Source organism: Halichoerus grypus, chromosome 8 (assembly GCF_964656455.1).
Source record: "Halichoerus grypus chromosome 8, mHalGry1.hap1.1, whole genome shotgun sequence".
Taxonomy (NCBI): Eukaryota; Metazoa; Chordata; class Mammalia; order Carnivora; family Phocidae; genus Halichoerus; species Halichoerus grypus.
Genome location: NC_135719.1, coordinates 86992230 through 87011796, shown reverse-complemented (window position 1 = coordinate 87011796; position 19567 = coordinate 86992230). Strand labels below are relative to the sequence as shown.

At 36.6% G+C, this 19567-nt stretch overlaps 1 protein-coding gene and 1 non-coding gene across 4 annotated transcripts in view; one reads left to right on the top strand and one right to left on the bottom strand.

Moving 5' to 3' along the window:
* The window catches only part of PRKD1 (protein kinase D1), a 318415-nt gene that overhangs the window by 96431 nt on the left and 202417 nt on the right, over positions 1-19567 (top strand). The window lies entirely within an intron of this gene.
* On the bottom strand, positions 1025-1125 carry LOC118530263 (U6 spliceosomal RNA). The gene has a single exon (XR_004914549.1). It is a non-coding gene; the product is annotated as a U6 spliceosomal RNA (small nuclear RNA).

Here is a 19567-nt window from a genome sequence, read left to right as displayed (position 1 = left end):
TGGGAACTCAGTCTGGAGAATTCAGATTTTCCCTATTATACTTTTGTTTTTTTTTTTTTTTAGCATTTGACGGCAAGATGTTTTGTCTTATGTATATAAAAATTAAAATAAAATCTTTAAAAAAAAAAAAAAAAAAAAGGGCGCCTGGGTGGCTCAGTTGGTTAATCCACTGCCTTCGGCTCAGGTCATGATCCTGGAGTCCCGGGATCGAGTCCCGCATCGGACTCCCTGCTCGGCGGGGAGTCTGCTTCTCCCTCTGACCCTCTCCCTTCTCATGCTCTCTCTCTATCTCATTCTCTCTCTCAAATAAATAAATAAAATCTTTAAAAAAAAAAAAAAAATTAAGTAATTGTACCAGCATCAAATATGTACTTTCAGTTGTAAGTGGTACCCAAGCCAGCTTTCTGGGTGCAGTAATTTAACATTTTAAAGTTGATTTTGCCCTACTTAATACACACTTATTCCCCTTTTGTGAGTAAAGGCATGCTTTTGCAAAGACCACTTTGGTTTCTAGAGTATTTTTATAGTTTCTAGTTTGTGTGTTTTCATTTTATCTTAAGTAGGTAAGAGAAGTTTTAACAAGAAATAGAGCTGAGCACATTCCTCTTGGTAATGGACAGTGTGGTTAACATGCTGAATACAGATTTTGTATTTGACCTAGTTATTTAAAGAATTGTTCTTTTATATCATATCAAAGTCAAATTATATTCAGTTTAATGTTCTGAACATATCCAGGTATAGGTAGTTTCGGTAATGATGGCCTGTATGCTGTTTTTTGTCCATTTAATAAGCCTTGGATGTTTTTAAAATTGAGATAATTATAATATACGGTTGTAAGAAATAATACAGAGACATTCCTATATAGTTTATGTGGTTTCTCCCAATGGTAACATTTTGCAAAACTGTGGTATAATATCACGACTAGGGTACTCACATTGACATAATCCGCCTTTCCCCGTTTTACTCAGATATTCCCAGTTTTGTGTGTACTCCTTTGTGTATTTGTCTTTAGTTCTATAAAATAAAAATACAGAAACACATAATGAATTTGTGTGTCATCCTTGTGCGGGGGTCACGCTAATGTCTCTTGTCCAATTTTAGTATATATGCTGCAGAAGTAAGCACAGGCCCACAGGCCTTTTTGTTTTGTTTTGTTTTGTTTTTTTGTTTTGTTCTGTTTTCAGTGAATCAGGGCTGGCTTCACGGGCCTGTGACCAGAGTGTTCAGTTAAGATTTAATGCTCTGGCTTTGCTGTCTTGAAATCCTTAGTTTTACGTTTGAATTTGTGTTTCGTAAGTGAAGTCTGCTGGGATAATGGAGCCCGCCCCTGCTTTCCACAGCTTGCTCCCCCACCTCCTAGGACCCCAAGGACCCGGCCTCTTCCTTCACACTCTGTCCCACAACGGCTGCCGCCTTCAGTAGCTGGCAGGGACGGGGTGGGCTCTAGAGCAAGAGCCCAGGACATTTCAGGACTGGACACTGATGCAGTTGTCCCCATCCTGGAGTGTCACAACGATGCCTCAGTGGGGTAGACTTCTCACTTATCCCAATTTAGGTGCCTGATGTATCCTTGTGTAGAGATTTTCAGTGCTCCTGGGGATGGGTTGGGGTGGTGTGCCTTGGGGAAGGGAGACCCCTGACTTGACTTCCCCTCCCCCAGTCGGTGCACAGAGCATTGGTCTGCAGCTGGACGGAGAGGAGACTCAGTACCCAATGGCGGGGGGCAGTTTGTGTGCACCTGAGGGCAAATGCAGGCTGGTACCCCAGGTGTGCACTCACTCTGCAGGTAACCCTGTGCTGAGGGATCACCACGCAGACTCTCAAATAAACAATACCATGGCAGGTTGAGAGAGAAACTGCAGAGGAAAGGGAAAACCTTGGTATTTTATAGTACCTTTAATGGAACGTTTCTTCTGCCTTTTGAACATAGGGCCCTGCATTTTCATCTTGCACAGGGCCTGCAAGTTATGTGGCCCATTCTGATAGGCATAGTGTTATCTTCAGCAATCATTTACTATACACAGTGCCCACTTGTTTTCACTGCATCATCCTATATTTGCTTCACATTTCAGGGACATAATAAGAAGATATTCAGTGAGACTGTGTGGGGACTAGAGCAGCACAAAACCCATAATGATATAAATATGTGGTGGAAAATTACAATAAAACCCTTGCATCTTCCACTTTAATTTTGCCTCAAGGAAATGGCAAAATGCCCAGCTGGCAATAACCAGTTCTAAAGGAGCTGCCAAAACTGCTAGGTGCTGAAATCTATAGTTTGTTGCTCTTCCCCATTTTGGAGCTTGACTATAGGTTTTGAGGTTGGGGTTTCAAAGCCAGAGCAGGTGCCTGCCACCTGGAAGCATTTTCTTAAGTGCCTTGCTAATATCAACACAATGAGACCTATTGAAGTGTATTTTTAAATAACACTGAAGCTGCTTTACATGTGTATACATGCCTATTGAAATACAATCATAAATAGGCCTAAAATGTTTTCATCTGGAATTCAAAGGGATATGATTTGTGTCTTGGAACAATAAAGGATTCTTGTAAAAAGGAACATGCTGATGGAAAACATTTAGATAAAATTAAAATATTTGAAAAGTTTGTAAATGTAGGTTGAAGTACTGGCATAACAAAATTCGATTGCTTCACCTTAGAACCCTACGCATGGATGTGCCTAGTACCTATCAGGCTGCAGTGCTAGCGAGGGCGAGGGCATGGTGACGAGTAAGTACAGTTGTTGGGACACATTGCAGTCTTGGAGGCCAAGGGGGACCCCTCTTGTTTCATTTGAAAGAATTAGCTTCATTTCTGTACTTGTAAATACACTGACACATCAGATCATTTCTGGATGCCGAAAGGCAGGTCCTTGTCTCCAATTGAGGTTTTTCTTTTCCTTAAAGCTAGTGTTAGAATTTTCCATGAGCATCTCTGTATATATATTGTATTAGGGATCAGTGAACGTCAGAAGTTTCCGAGGTCAGTTTTTGTTTTAATGCTTGTCTGCACAATCTGAACAGTGTCCCAGTGCTCATCTAACCAAACAGCCACTTTGTTTATAGTTCTGCCTGACCTGAGGTATACTCTGCATAATGCACCGGCTGTTTGCTAGCTCAGACTACATAATTCAGACTGGTCTAGCAACATGAAGTCCAGGCAGAGAGGGTTCCTTGAAATCTAGGATTAAAAAGAATGCACTTTCAGTATTAGTTTCATATCCTATGCCCTCTCCCAACCCTATTTCTAGAGCCCAAAATAAGAGCAACAAACTAAACAAGCAAACAAAAATCACCCCCCCCCCCCCCCCCCGCCCGATTTAATAGTCTTCTCTTCTCCCTACTCAGTCTTACAGAGTTGCTAATTAGAAGCAAAATATCCAAACAATCCTGTAGGAAGAAGAAAGAGACCCAGCAGGGGACATAGATAATCTGTAAATTAGGTAATTAGTATAAGAATAATCATGACTCTGTCGTCCTTGAGTGCTTTTTCATGTATTTGGTGCAAGTAAACTGTTCAAGTCCTCCTGTGGTCCATGAGATCCACCACTTGACCTGCTTTCCTCTCTTGGGCATTTATTTGCCAAGCAGATCTGTCTTCATTCAGGCATCTGAGTCTGAGTGGGTGATGCCTCTGTTTTCACAGTACACTCTTATAAATCTGTTTTTTCTCCAAACATTACTTTCATTTTCTAATTTTTCCTTTCTCCAGCTTGTTCTCCTTTCCTATCTTGCCCTAACTTGTAGATTTTCCTCTCTCCTCTCCGTTGCATATCCCCCTTCATTGGCCACTTACAAGTCCTTGTATCACCTTGTGGTGATTCGCACTTCCCATCAACACTGAAATGTGCTCATGTTCCAGAGAGTGGAGGCAGGGCTCTGGAGGCATCCTGGAGGGGTTTGCACCCTGGCTCCACCACTCACCAGCCCTGTGACTCTTGGCTTACTTAACTTCCTTTCTTCCTTCTCCACATCCGTGAAATGGGGATGATTATAGTTTATCCCTCGTAAAGTTGCCGTGAAGATTAAATGAGTTATTCCATGTCACATATTTAGAACAACGCCTGGCACGTAGTAGGTGCTTAACAAATGTTAGCCATTATTAGTACTTAGTGTTTGGTTAACTGAGTTATGTGACTCTTGAGTCACCTATTAGAGTCTTATTTTTCTGGCATCACCTATTAATATCCTAGATAACAGGGGTTCCTTGGAATACGTTTGGAAAATGCTACTCAGGATATGTTTAGTGTTGCCATTTTGCTCAAGTCATTTTCCAAGGAGGGCAGTTTGAGGTGGAGATTCTAGAAGTAGAATCTCTCTTATGGTCAAATCCTTCTTTTGTAAAGCATCTCTCCACTAGTACGCATGCCTTTTGTGTGCCCTTTCTCTCCACGGGACAGTAACATGCGCTGACATCTTGCTACCTCAGGTGCGGTCTGCTGACCAGCAGCATGGACATCACCTGGGCGCTTGTAAAAATGTAGATCTCAGGCCCTACCCTAGACCAGCTGAATCAGAATCTGCATTTTAGCAAGATCCCAGGTGATTCATAAGTACATTAATGTTTGAGAAACATTAGGCTAATGTTTCTGGGTCTGGAGCACCAAAATTCTGCTCTAGGGAAATAGGAAGACATAAACCTAAATTCTGTTTTACAATACATAATATTGACTACTTCTACAAGTATAGCACTTTAAACCCTATGTGATTTCCTGGAAAACCTATATTGGCATTCTCTTGGGTGTAATTGTTATCGATTAATGTCATTATTAAAAGTGTAGCTTAGGTCTACTGGGAGCTTTAGCTCATTGAAAGAAAAAAAAAAAACCCTACCTCATTGATTTGAAGCCTTCAGTCAGTCATTCTTACCTTTTCAGAAAACACTTCAGATAAATAGCAATAATCTTAGCAGTGAGATTTGTCTCAAGGGATAATCTTTCCAACAATGACTTGCATTGATTAAGTTCATTGCTTTTTAACTGTTCACTTTGTTGCTGTGGTAACTCTGTTTTAAAAATTAGGATGCATTTTCTTAGCTGGGATTGAGTGTGGGGAGGGTAGCACAAAGAAGCACATTTGGGCTTCTACTACTGGTTAGATACTTGCTGACAGTCTAGTGTTCTTGATGTTTTCTGAATATTGCTTTGTTGAAGCAAGGTTCTGGTAAGGGGAGGCATTGAATATGTTTAAGGGGTAGACAACATACAGAAGGGTCAAGCTGGTATAACGAGTCTTGGTATCTCTACCAGGTACCAAGAAAGGACCTAAAGTGCTAGATTATTAGCTGGACAACTTTGCTTTTTGAACAGTTTAGTTTTATAAACCATGTGTTGTTAGATTGTTACCTTGCCTTTTGCATACCTCTGTCTTTATGGGTGGGTGGAACATTTGGAAATCTACAGATTGCTGTGGTTGTGGAGAGTGAAGATTCAGCTTGCTAGATGGAATTTTGATTTACGAACCACTAAATGGAGTGTATTAACTCATTCAGCTCCTTCAGCTACCATGTGTTCTTTATAATTGCAACGATAAATATTAATTTAAAATAGAATTTACTTGAGTTTCCATAACATTAACTGCCTCTCCATAAAGAGAGACAGCAGAAATACAAGACTGGTATTATCTGTCTCCCATACTTTGCCTTACAAAAGTAATCTTCCCTGGAGCGCTTGGGTGGCTCAGCTGGTTAAGCGGTCTGACTCTTGATCTCAGCTCAGGTCTTGATCTCAGGGTTGTGAGTTCAAGCCCTGCATTGGGCTCCATGCTGGGTGTGGAGCCTACTTAAAAAAAAAAAAAAAAATCTTACTAAAATGTAATTCAAATCATGTCTCTCTGTTACTTAAAATTCCCTGGTGCTTCCCATCACCCCCTGAACAGAGCATGACTCATAAAGACAGCTTCTGACCATTTCCTATGTGTACCTGGAGAAATACTTGGCATTTTCCGGAACACTTTATGATTTCTCAAACCTATGGATTTCTGACCATCCTGGTTCCTCTAACCTGCATGACATTATAGCCCCTCACCGTGCTCCCTTCTCTGCCTGGTGTCATAGCTTCAAGACTCAGCCCAACCATATCACCTCTGTGGAATCTTCCCTAACCCCATAGGTTGTTTATCTTGTGTGTTCCTACTTCTGCTGTGACATTTATCATGTTGTATTAGTCAGGGTTTTCCAGAGAAACAAAACCAGTAGAATATTGGTGGGGGTGGGGATGTGTGGGGGCATGTAAAAAAAAGTTTATTTCAGGGAAGTGGCTTATGTGATTGTAGGGGCTGTTAAGTCTGGAATCCAAAGGGCAGACTGTCAGGATGGAAACTCTCAGGCAGGAAATGGTACTACAGTCATGAGGCAGAATCTCATCTTCTTCAGGGAAACCTTCATTTTGCTCTTAAGGTCTTTTAACTCCTTGGACGAGATCTATCCAGATTATTGAGGGTGATCTCCTTACTTCAAGTCAACTGATTGTAGATATTAGTCACATCTACAAAATACCTTTACAGTAACATTAGTGTTTGATTTAAATAACTGGGTATTGCAGCCTAGCTAGGTTGACACATAAAACTATACATCATATGTGGCATACTGCAATTATTTATGTACCTGTATTTCCATCTTAGGACTGTGAGCGCTCTCAGTCATAAACAAACATTACCTTTAAGTAACTCAAACATTATTTTATAGATTGCTTAAGTTGTGAAATAAACATACTATTTCTATCATTTATTCATTATTATTTTAAAGATTTATTTATTTTAAGGAGAGAGAGTGAGCAAGCACATGCAAGTGGGGGGAGGAGCAAAGGGAGAGGGAGAGGGAGAATCTCAAGCAGACTCCCCACTGGTGTGGAGCCTGACAAGGGGCTCTACCTCAAGGCCCTGAGATCATGACCCAAGCAGGAATCAAGAGTGGGACACTTAACAAGTTGAGCCACTCCGGCACCCCAGGATTTCTACCACTTAGATGGATTAGTACTTAGAAACTTGAGTCAGTTTGCCCATGATTTATAATGAAGTTCTCCATTGATACTTTGCTAATAGTTTTAAATGAAAGGAAACAAGAGGAAGTAGTATATTTATTAGCAATAATTTATACATTATATATTGGTAGAAATTCATTATATGCCTTATTATTAAACTTGCAAAATATGGGTATAACAATGAAAAAAAATGATCTGTGGAAGAATTGTGATTCATCTTGTTTTAAAAATAGGAGATCTGTATCATTTATGTAAAAATATGCTATTTTTATTTTCACTCAGAAAAATCCTTAGTATATATAATACTTAGTAAATATAATACACTTGCTTAATAAGTGTTTAGTGTCAGTTTTTTTTTCCATCTTGTGTCACCACTGAAAAGGCAATTCCCTTATTCTGATCCTATCTTTATAAGTTTTTGAAAATACAGCTCAAAAGTCTTTTCTCTCAAAACTCCCAGGATTAAGTAGTATATTTTGATGTTCCTTTTTTCTTAATATTTGTATATGTGTTCACATTTGCTCTTTTTAAAAAACTTACTGTTATGCCATTACATAACTTTCTAACATCAGTTAACCCTTGAATCTCTTAATATCACTATTTAACACCTGCACCTGGATTCATTATTTAAGGTCAAATTCCAGTTGTCTAACTCAGCCTCCTTGTCTTTCCTGCTACTCTATATCCACTTTGTTCCTTGGCATGTGTGTTTCTCTTAGTGGTGCTTGTTGAAATCCAAATCACTAACCTTGGAGTATGCATCAACCTTTCCAGGTCCCCCACCTTTCCCATCCAATCAGATGTTCGGTGAATTCCAACAATTGTCTTTCCCTGAGTGTCTCACCTTCGCATCCTCTGTTTTTATTCCAGCAACTGTCTTTCCAGCTTGGGTTGTTATTACCCCCCCATGTAGATTCTTGCAGTAAACTTCATGGACCAGTCACTCCCTCCTCAAAGATATCTCCTGTGCTCTCAACAAGTTAATTATGCTAATATAGTTACTGTTTTGATATTCATCAGCTCAAAAAAAGAAATCAAGACTTGGTGGCTTCCCATTGCCAGTAAAATAAAAACAAAATGTTTTCCAATCTGGTCATTTACAGTGCTCCAAATGGCCAGTTTACCTTTATAGTTTTCTTATTCAATCTTCCTATGTATGGAGACATCAAAATTGGACTGTTTTAATCAATATGTACATTGTGTTTCCCCGTCTTTGAACCTTAGCTGTGCTTTTCTCTCCATCCGGAATGGTCGACTCACAGTTTCTGCCCATTAAAATTCTTCCTATCTTCTTTCTTTTTGCTGAAGCTGCTGGGTCCTTTTTAGCCTTCAGTGTATAGATACGGCTTAAAGACCAGCACTGGGGAGGAGTACAGAGAAGGCAGTCATGCATGTCCTGTCACATGACTGATTCATTGAGGTGCAATTTTTGGTTCTCAAATTTTAAGCTCCAAAAATTTGATTTTTTCCTTCTAGCCAGAGTTGCTATAGTTCCTAGAAGACAAACCCTGCTAGTAAAACTTACAAAAAATTTTTGTGATCTAGAATGGCTGTTTACCAATTCACAGTGAATGATGTGCTTATTTAATGATGGAGAGGGTATTGCCTTCTCCATAGCAAGACACCTGCAAATCAGTAACTGGAAAGTTGCTGAATCAGCCCAGAGTTGAAACCTGAGGAACTGGTTGGTCTTGAAGGATATTCCATCTAGGTTGTGTGAAAACCTCGTTGCCTTATTGGGTCACCTGATAAGGTTCTTTTCCTTGGATACTTTGATATAAATAATAATGGATCTTCAGGTTCTGATCCCTTATCCATCATCCCAACTGACTGAATTACAGTTCTCCTTTACATGTTCCATTCCAATAGTGTCATTCGGAAGATGCTGCTTTGTGACCTTGTTTTAAATTTAGCAACACTCTGTCCTTATCAATTAATTTGTAAGGTGATCCATGTCTACACAACCACATTTAGATCTACCTACAGTGATGTCTTTGGATGGCAGATCTCATATGTCATGTGTTTGGTTTTGACCCTTCATGGTTTCAGAATGTGCCTTTTGTTTGAACTTACACCAGAATTCTTAAATTGCTTTATGCATTAGATGCAGTCACTTCTGTATCTCTTTCTTAATATGTTTGTATTATGGTTGTTTGCATACTGGCCTGATTTACTACATGTCAAGTCTAAATTGCTTGAGAACAGGGACTATTTTTTAAATTTTCATTTGTTTTTTCTGTAGTCTCAAATATGATGACTTTGTTCTTTCCAAAAGTGAACTCTGACATTCATTCCTTCATTTACTTATTTATTTTTCCCCCTTCCTTCCTTCATTCCTTCCTCCCTCCCTCTCCTCTTTCCCCTTTCTCCCTCTCCTCCTTCTTTCCTTTGTTCCTTCCACACACATTTATAAAACACCTACTACCTGCCAAGAATATATCAATGTCTGCTAATCGGTTATAAAACCCACAGACACTAATAGTATAGTACTACCACTCGTTGACTGCCCTAAGTTCTTCACCAGATCCATATAATACCACCAAATGGTATGTATGAATACACTGCCTCCCCATTTTGCAAATAAACGGACTGAGGTTCAGAGAAAAAAAGTGACTTTCTTAAAACCACACAGTTTGTGAAATAGCTGGGATTTAAGCTCAGGATTGTTGCCTCAGTTTATTCTTCTTTCCTATTTTTTATTGGTGTTCATTGGAGGCACCTTTATGGTTTAAGGTACTGTGTGCATTAGTTGTATGTGCCAACGTGGCTAGGCTGTTATGTCCATTTGTTGGTTCAACACTAATCTGAGTATTGTTGTGAAGGTTTTTTGTGGTTTGTATTTTGTAGTAGTTACATCCATAACCAATTGATTTAAATAATAATGTGGGTGGGCCTTATCCAATCAGTTGAAGGCCTAAAGAACAACAAACTGAGAAGAAATGTTGTCAAGAATACAGCATTAGGGTGCTTGGTTGCCTCAGTCAGTAGAGCATCCGACTCTTGATCTTGGGGTTGTGAGTTCAAGCCACATGTTGGGTATAGAGATTACTTAAAAATAAAATCTTTTAAAAAAATAAAGAAGAATGCAGCATCAATTCCTGCCTGAGTTTCCAGCTTGCCTGTTGGCCCTGTAATTTTGGACTTGCCAGCTTCCACACTCATGTGAGTCAATTCTGTATTATATATTCTGTATATATATATACATATATATGTATGTGTATATATATATATGTGTGTATACACACACACACACACACACACACACACTATTGGATTTTGTTTCTCTGGAGACAAAGATTGATTGGCTAACTAATACAGCTTCTGACAATTAAATTGACAGAAGTATTATACAAAAAAGTGTTTATTGCATTATCTTAAATTTCCAAATTAAAACAATGTTTTAAATTTAAAATCTATATGGCATACAGTAATGTTTTAAAAATAGGTACAGTTGTTAACATGGTCTTAATCAGGTAGGGAGCAAGTGTGGAAAAGGAAGGAGAGGAATGAGGGATTGGATTGTTTTCCTAAAGTGACTGAAACAGAGAGTTGAAACAACCTGAAAATACTCATTCATGTGATATCTGCAGGGAAAGATTTATACATTTGGCAGAGACTTTCTTTCAAGAAAATCCACCAATGACAACAGCAAAGACAAACCTGTTTTTTTTCTTTTCTATTTGAAGTTGGCATTTGTCTACACATAGAGTTAATAGTGTTCACACTTTTACATTTGGGTTTTACAAGGTACAGCAAATCACGTATTCTCTTGAGACATGGTCTTCCCAAATAAGACATTGAAAAGGAAAAAGAGCAGTGATTTTAGGATTGCAGTAGAAAAGTAATTTCATTGTTAGACTCAAAGTCATATGGTCAGTCCACAGATGTTTTCTGTTTCTTTGTTTGCTATAAATCAAAGATAACACTCTAATAAACCCCAAAGTCCAAAATACAGACTTTAATTAAATAAAAATTGGACCAAATCTAGGAACAGAGTTTTAAACTAATGTGAATACTCTGCTTTATTCCCCCTGCCGCCTCCCCTTGGGATGGTGTAGCACAGTGAAATTGATTGGAAATACACAGTTAGTGGTAGTAATGTTCTACAAAGTCACTTCAAACACTGAATTAACAAATATTGAACCATCTGTTGTTGCTAGGGGAAATACAGTGTTGATTCCTGCAAGCCTCTGGTTATATTTTTGTTTACCGATCGACACATGTATCTGCTTACGTGTGTTTCTGTTTAAAGACACCTTGTTTAATATATTCATGGCCAACAGTACTATAACTCATGCCAGATCTAACCCACGTATTTTCTACATAAGGCTCATCACAGCCTTCTTCCTTTCGGAACACTAGACAGCACTTCAGTATTATGCTTGGGGGCCATTTTAAATAACGAAATCACCAGTGAGAAGCACAAAATACAAAAAAGGTGGCACTTACTAGACTGAGAAAAGTACACTTGTTTACAGTATGAGAGCTGAAACAAGAATGCAGAGTGTCAGCTGGGGATGTGCACGTTGGGCAACTCAGAAATTTTGCCACTCTGTGAATGACCCAGAAATGTCTGAGAATGACCCTGAAAGCACCATGAATATTGATTTTGGGGTTACAAATACATATTAGCCGGTAGGCGAATTCACAGATACAGAATCTGCAAATAATGAGGATCTACTTTAAACAGCTTGGATCTTTCTGGAAGATACATATATTTGTGAGTAAACAGGCTCCTGCGAAGCCACTCTGTGAGAGAGTGCAGTGCTGTCCAAGTTGTTGGGCTACCAAACATTTTATGTTCATTTGCAAGATTCTTTAATAAACATTTTTAATCTTTGCTACTGCAGTATTTTAGGAAGAGAAAATAAGTTCTATAAATAAACAGATCTCCAAATATGGCAATAGGCTTTCCTTAGGAAACTCTGAGCAATTTCAGGTGTTTGTTTTGAACCACTAGCATGTGTAATAAAATCAACACAAATAAACAAGAAATCAAAATCCGAGCAAAGTAGTTTGTCATCTTTTCCAAAATATTAGTGGAGAAGCAGTTTGTTTTCTTTCACCAAGATTTATGAAGTCAATTCATTAACATGTCACGTGTTTAACCATGTTAAAACGATTCCTTGTTTAATTGAGGTTTTCACCTTTTGATGATTTTTATCATATTGAAATTTGCCAAGAAATTAGCAAGTCTACAACTTTGATTCTTGCAAACTGTTTATGTACTTTTAGGTTGATGCCAATCCTTCAGTTCTTTATTTGTGAAGCACTTATGTGCAAATTTCTGTGCTTAAAAGTCATGAATTAGCAACCCAGGGCTTTTCTTGCCTTAACCAGCTGCCACATCATGGAGGTACCCCCGCCCAAGAAAGAGGAGTGAAAGGAGATGCCGTTTTATAGGTACTGAAGCAAAATTAGAACTCAAGGGCAAAGGCAATAGATCAGCTCAACTACTGGTACCAAAAAAAAAAGAACAAAAGAAAAAAATGAAAAAGAATCAGAGATGTGGAAGATGATTTGAATATTTTATTGTCAATGTTTCCACCACTAGACCATTGTACCCTGAAAAAAAAAGAAAGGGTAGGTTGTTATTTCTTTATTTTGAAAAGATATTGCAAGCCACTTTTCTTAGCCATATCATAAATTAGAATGGGAGAAAATAGATTTATATTATAGCAAGTAGAATTTAGTTTTTACTAGTGGAAGGAGACCCTACCAGAGGACTTTGGTTATGAATATTTATAACCTGAAATACATATAAGAAGTAAATTAGAGAAATTAGCATTGGCAATAATCATATTCATATAGTGACACTCTGACTTGGAGAGAATTATATTAGGTAGTCAGAAAACTTAAGCCTATTGCTGCTTGAAATTATGTATATGTGGATCCTTAATGTTCTGGGCTTGAATTTGAAAGACTCACTCATCAAGATTTTTAGACACATTATATTTGCTTTTGCAAATTAGAAGCTCCAACCACAGATGCAAGTGTACATTGCCATGTGTGGAATTAATGCTTCAGACAGCTTATGAATATGTATGTGTATTTTGGTGGCGCTTCTGCTACATAAGTCTGAAAAGCAGTGGGAAGTGGGTGTAACTGCGTGGAACTGCATATTGCTGTCAGGAAAGTGCAGTTCTCAAAGAAAAAAAATTATAGGGGCAAATTTTCATTTCAGACGTGTCTTCAGAGACAAAATTTTCCAAGAGAGAAAAGCTGATATTTGTCCATTTTAATTAAATTAAAATTTCTGTTGGCATTTTCATAACATAACAGCTTGGAAATGTTCTGAGGACAATGCTGTGTATTTAAGTGTGCATACATCTTCATGATGGTTTCTGGAATGCCTTAAGTATTAATACGAGGTGAGATTTGGATGATATTTAGTTCTGTAGTTACGGCTGATCCTGGTTAAATGGCTCTATTACTGGTATGAATTGGTTGAGTTCAGCTTAAATTTTAGTGTAAGGTTTAGTTTCTATACGTCCCCTGGATTTTGATATTAACCAGTGATTACCTCAAAACTGTGCTCGTTTCAGCAAAGAAGTGCAAAGTAAATGGTAGTGCAGTTGCAATCGCTTCCGTTTTATGGTCCCCAGGCCTTGGTCGTGGTACCTGAGTAGGGTGGGGAGGGAGAACAGGAAGGCTAACGTGGACAGCTGCTTTTGCGGTGGTGTGGTCTCTGCAGTAGTGGACATGGCTTGAGATTCCTGGGCTCAGTGGGACAAAGGGTCTGCACCATTTATGTGTGGCCCCATGGGTAGTTTGAATTAATTACCCATTATGGTTCTTGCAAAGTGGCCTCTTCCATAAAAGTTTTAGGTGTTCTGAGAAACCTTGTTACTTAATATGGCTAAAGTAGGATTAGATTATATTTACATGCTTTATATGTTCTAACAGTGCAATTCTGATAATTTCAGACATTTAAACCATTCCTTTCAGAGCACATTTTGAACATTAAATTGAACTGGTGTTAGTAACATCACCACTACAGCTTTATTTTATTGAATTAAACGTAGTACATTTGACCAATGAATAAATACCAAAGAAATTTTAATTCATCACTTACATAAAATTTATTTACAAGTCATACTAATAGCCTTCCTAAAAGACCACCTGGTACAGCTTTGCTTTTTTACGTGTTCTGGGAATAGTGATCATCAGGGTATTACCTAGTATCATTTATGAAAGGGAGAAGAACAATTGACTGTTGCTTTTTATATGTAGTTAGAATCCCTGTACACTTTAATTACTTTGAAAATAGGACTGTCCTAATTGAGGATCAAGTTTTCTAGACAAAAATATTTCCTACCATTTAGCTCAGGCCATCATTTCTCAGTGGATTTTCCTCATTAGAGCTTTTGATTGGATTAGGGGAATGTGTTGTTTAGGAACTTTAGAAAGAATTAATTGTTACAAATTTTCACTTGTCTTTAAAACAACCAAAAAAGCCCCTCTTGCCTCTTCACCTCTCTTGTTTCTCTAGCCATTCTTTGTTGCCCTTGGCATTGAAATTCAACAAGTCTGTACTTGTCTCTACTTCTCCTATAGGTATCTCTTAAACATACTTTAATTAATTTAACACTGTTGTCCCCACCACTCCTCCAGCAATCTGATTAGGTTCAACAGTGACCTCCAAGTTCCTATATCTATTAGTCATTGTTTGGTCTTCATCTTACCTGACTTACCCCAGAGCAGCAGAGACAGATGCCCATAACTCACTTATTCCTTGCTTCTCTTTCTTTAGACCTTTCCACGTCAGAGTACCCTAGGGATCAGTACTTGGTTCTCTTCTCTATTTGCACTTATTATTGGAGATCTCATTCAGTCTTGTGACATTAAATATCATTTATAGGCTGATGACTACCAGATTGATGTCTTTATACCAGAACTTTCTCCCAAACATTCAATTTTTCTATTTCACAAGTTATAGGAATTTCTGGTTCTACATCCAGAAATTTTAATAGACCAGTTTTGCATCTTCCACCAAAAAAAAAAAAGCCATCTATAAGATGATAAATAAAGATGCAATTTAAAAACTTTGATATTGTTGTAATTAAACATTCATTTTAATTTCCCTATTCAGGAGTTGGGGAATTTACTTCAGATATACAAACTAGAATCACTCAATTCAGGAAAGCACATCATACACGTTTAAGTGATTTTTATGCATACTTGTTGATTGCTATTTCATATTTAAGATTATTTACCTAACAAACTAATTCATGCCAACATAATATACCGTGTAATCCTATTGGGAGATACCATTTAGCCAGAGAAATCATTTGCTCGCTTAGAAGTGTTACAAATATGCATATCACTGTTATTTATATATCAATAGATGAAAGAAGAGTGTAGCATTTATAATTAAGTAGGAACCACACATACTAATATGACCAGCTAACACATTTAAAACGATCTTAGTAAATTATGTTTATTTTGCTTGTCCTCTTTTGTAAATGTTGTTATTTTTGCCTATCTACCAATAAAAAGTTAACTGTTTTCAACCAAGCTGAAAGTTGAATTTTATAACTTAAATATGCAGTTCACAGCATATTTCATATATTGTTAGGCTTAAAAATGTCCCAAATGATAATAATGAGCATTCTAGAACATTTTGTTTTCTGCTAAGTGTCTTGAATGATTGTTTTAATACCTAGAGTTTGGCAATATTCCAAATTATTATATTTATCATTCTTACCTTGTTGGTCAACTTTACTGTAATTTTCCAATGGAAAAGAACTCTGATTTGAAAGCAATTTCAGACAGTTTCATTTCAACCATAAAGTCACCAAAATGTATACCCATTCCTAAGTTATACTACTACTCATGTTGAAGAAAGGACAAAGATGCCAGAAATGTTTATTAGAATTTATTATATGAAACTTGGGTGAGACTATAATAGAAACATGAGTTATTTAATGCACAATGTTGCAAAACTGATGTAAGAATATGGAGGTAGATAAACTTTTTCTATATCTCATGTGATTCAAAAACAGACATATTTACTATGTAAAATAGATTAAAAGTAAATATACATAAATAAATATATTTAAAATAAAAATAGAAGAAAAACATAAAAATAGACAAGAGCAAAATGGCTTAGGGGTGACATTTTCTTTTTTTTTTTTTTTAAGATTTTATTTATTTGCGAGAGAGAGAATGAGAGACAGAGAGCATGAGAGGGAGTGAGAGGGAGGAGGGTCAGAGGGAGAAGCAGACTCCCTGCCGAGCAGGGAGCCCGATGTGGGACTCGATCCCGGGACTCCAGGATCATGACCCGAGCCGAAGGCAGTTGCCCAACCAACTGAGCCACCCAGGCGCCCAAGGGGTGACATTTTCTGGCTTTCTATATTAAGATAATAAATTTTTAAAAATTTTACTGAATAATAATTGACATATATAATATTATATTAGTTTCAGGTATACAACCTAGTGATTTGATGTTTATAATCATTTACAGAATAGTCACCCCATAAGTTTTGTTACCATTTGTCACCATACAAAGTTTTTATATTATTTATATTATATGTATTTTATATTATATTTATATTATTTTATATTTATATTCATACAGAGTAGTCACCCCAATAAGTTTAATTACCATTTGTCACCATACAGAGTTTTTATATTATGCTGTACTTTATGTCCCTGTGACTAATTTTTTATAACTGAACAGTTGTACCTCTTAATGCTCTTCACCTGTTTTGCCCACGTACCCATTCTAACTTCCCTCTGCAACTATCAGTTTCTTCTCTGTATCTGTGAGTCTGTTTCTCTTTTGTTTATTTTTTTTTTTAGATTCCATATATAAGTGAAATCATATAGTATTTGCTTTTCTATGTCTGACCTATGTCACTTAGTGTATTACTCTCTAGGTCTATCCATGTTGTAGCAAATGGCAAGATTTCATTCTTTTTTATGGCTGAGTAGTAGTCCATTGTGTATATATACCACATCTTTATCTATTCATTCATTGCTGGTTACGTGGGTTGCTACCATATCTTGGCTATTGTAAATAATGCTGCAGTGAATATAGGAGTGCGTATATCTCTTTGACTTAGTGCTTTTGTTTTCTTTGGGTAAATACTCTGTAGTGGAATTACTGGATCATATGGTGGTTTAATTTTTCGAGGAACCTCCAAACTGTTTTCCATAGTGGCTGCACCAATTTACATTCCCACCAACAGTAAATGAGAATTCATTCCCTTTTCTCCACATACTCACCAGATATTATTTCAGATTCTCAATAAAGTTCATGGTATGATGAACTATTGGATACATTTGGTGACTAGAAAATTAATATTGATGTCATTTACAGAATTAATGAAAATGTGTAAGAGTGATGTACAAAGGAAGATATTCAGAGAATGAAAATAAATTTTCATATAAATGAAAACAGTTATCAAAGATGAAAGGAAAAATGTTCAACTTAGTAATATTACAGAAATGTAAATCAAGTGTGTTTATTACTGTCTATCTACTAAGTTATTAAATAACTAAAAATTATAAATCCATTTTAGGTGAGTCTATAGGGACATGTGTGAATTCACACAATGATAAATTGGAAAAATTTATCCTTATATTGGGAGGGCAAAAACTGTGGTTATTCCTTTGATTCTATCATTTGGCTTCTCTTTCTGAGACTTTTCCTTTGGAAAATGATTCCAAAATAAAGTACAATGGTGGAGGCAGACAGAGAGAGAAGTATTTGGGGTTTTTTTTATATTGATTTATGAAGATATAATGTAGATTGATGAACAACTATGTTTGAAATAAGTAAGTAAATCAAGGTGCAGCATTTTATCTCCATGGTGATTATAAATACCTAACACTGTGTATGTAGAAGGGGAATGAAAGGAATAGGGCAAAAAACAAAACAAACCCCCCCCCAAAACCCCTAGTAATTGATAATTGATAGATGTTATTCAGTGTAAGAGGAACTTTATAGTTTTGTTTACTTCTTCACTAATTTAAATTTCAAGTTGTAATAATTGTTGCATATCCATGCTTTAAAAAGGAATACAAGAATTTTATATACTGAAGTATATTCTACCATATAGCATAATGTATAAGTCATGGCCCTTATTCTGTGTGAATAAAATTAAAACTTGAAAACAGCCTAAAATTACTTTTTGAAATTCTGAGCCCCTTTTTATAAAATCAGCATGTTAACCTTAAATTACAAGTTGGATTTGCACCTAAAACATCTGTTAATATATCTACATTTTATGCCAACAAAACAAACTTCATCACTATGCACAGCAGACATTTGCAAACTGCTAATAAGCTTGATTTGAAGTGGCCACAGTAAAAAAATCTGTTTTGGAAGGAACATTCGATGTTAGTAAATTCAGAACAGAGCCCATGAATTGCTGTGTTGAGAAAAGGTACTGTTAATAAAAAAAGAAAGAAAAGGTATGGTTGTAGCTTGTCATTGCCTCTAGCTCTTCCATTAATGCAAAAGATACCTAGACATGGAATAAACATAATATTATATGTTTAAGAAAAAATCTAATCAGATTTCACATCTCATTTTCTGTGGTGAGACAGAAGCTGTGGGTGATTTAAAATCCACTGCTTCAGTAGTGTTGCATAGGAGTTCTGGAGACCAAGTCCATTTTTTAAAGTTTAAAAAATTAAACAAACAAACAAAACCCAAAGACAGAGCAAAAGACCACACTTGTACTTGTTTCTTCCTATTTGAATCAGAAATACCCACTGTTCATGAATATGATTATTTTGAACATTGCTCCTATTTAAGCGTAAGAAACCAAATTGTTCAAAGAAAATAGTGTTTTTACCTCCCAACTTCCCATGGAACATACATTGAAAAGATAGCTGTGGGATTTAGGCTCATGAGTATCTTAGAACAAATTGATTCTTGGTAGTGGCCTTTGTTTTCTTTAAGGAGAACGTATCTCAGATTTACCTGAGGGGGGGGGGGAAGTGAATAGATGAAGTGTTTCTTGAGTTATTATGGTATGGATGATTTTAAAATAGTTTGCTTCTTTTATTTTTCCTGTAGGCATTTTTTCCTGCCAACATTTTAAAGATGACTACTATATATGAGATATGGAATTGGATGTCTTTTTAAGTGCAATTCCGTTTTCTATTCTGCAGAAACACCTACCATTTAAATAAAATTACAGTGCTCCTACAAGCAAAAAATAGTCTTTTGTTACCCTTGTATATTTATGCATATTTTGCTTTTATTTTAGCCACAAGAACTTTTTTCAGTTTTGGCAGCACTAATAATCTGCAGATTGTTATTTTTTTTCCATGATGCAAGTGTGAAGTCTTTTAAAAGGAATCTGATTAGGTGTCTGTATATTGCCATTCTACTCTCCTGTATGTTTTTTAATGTGTTTTATTTTGCAATTAGATCACTTTTGATCCAGTGAACATTAGGGGAATGTTTGGCTTTTTTATTATTTATTTATTTGTTTGTTTGTTTGTTTCACATGCTCCCTCTTTTTTTTAGTTTTTTTAATTATTATGTTATTAATCACCATACATTACATCATTAGTTTTAGATGTAGTGTTCCATGATTCATTGTTTGCGTATAACACCCAGTGCTC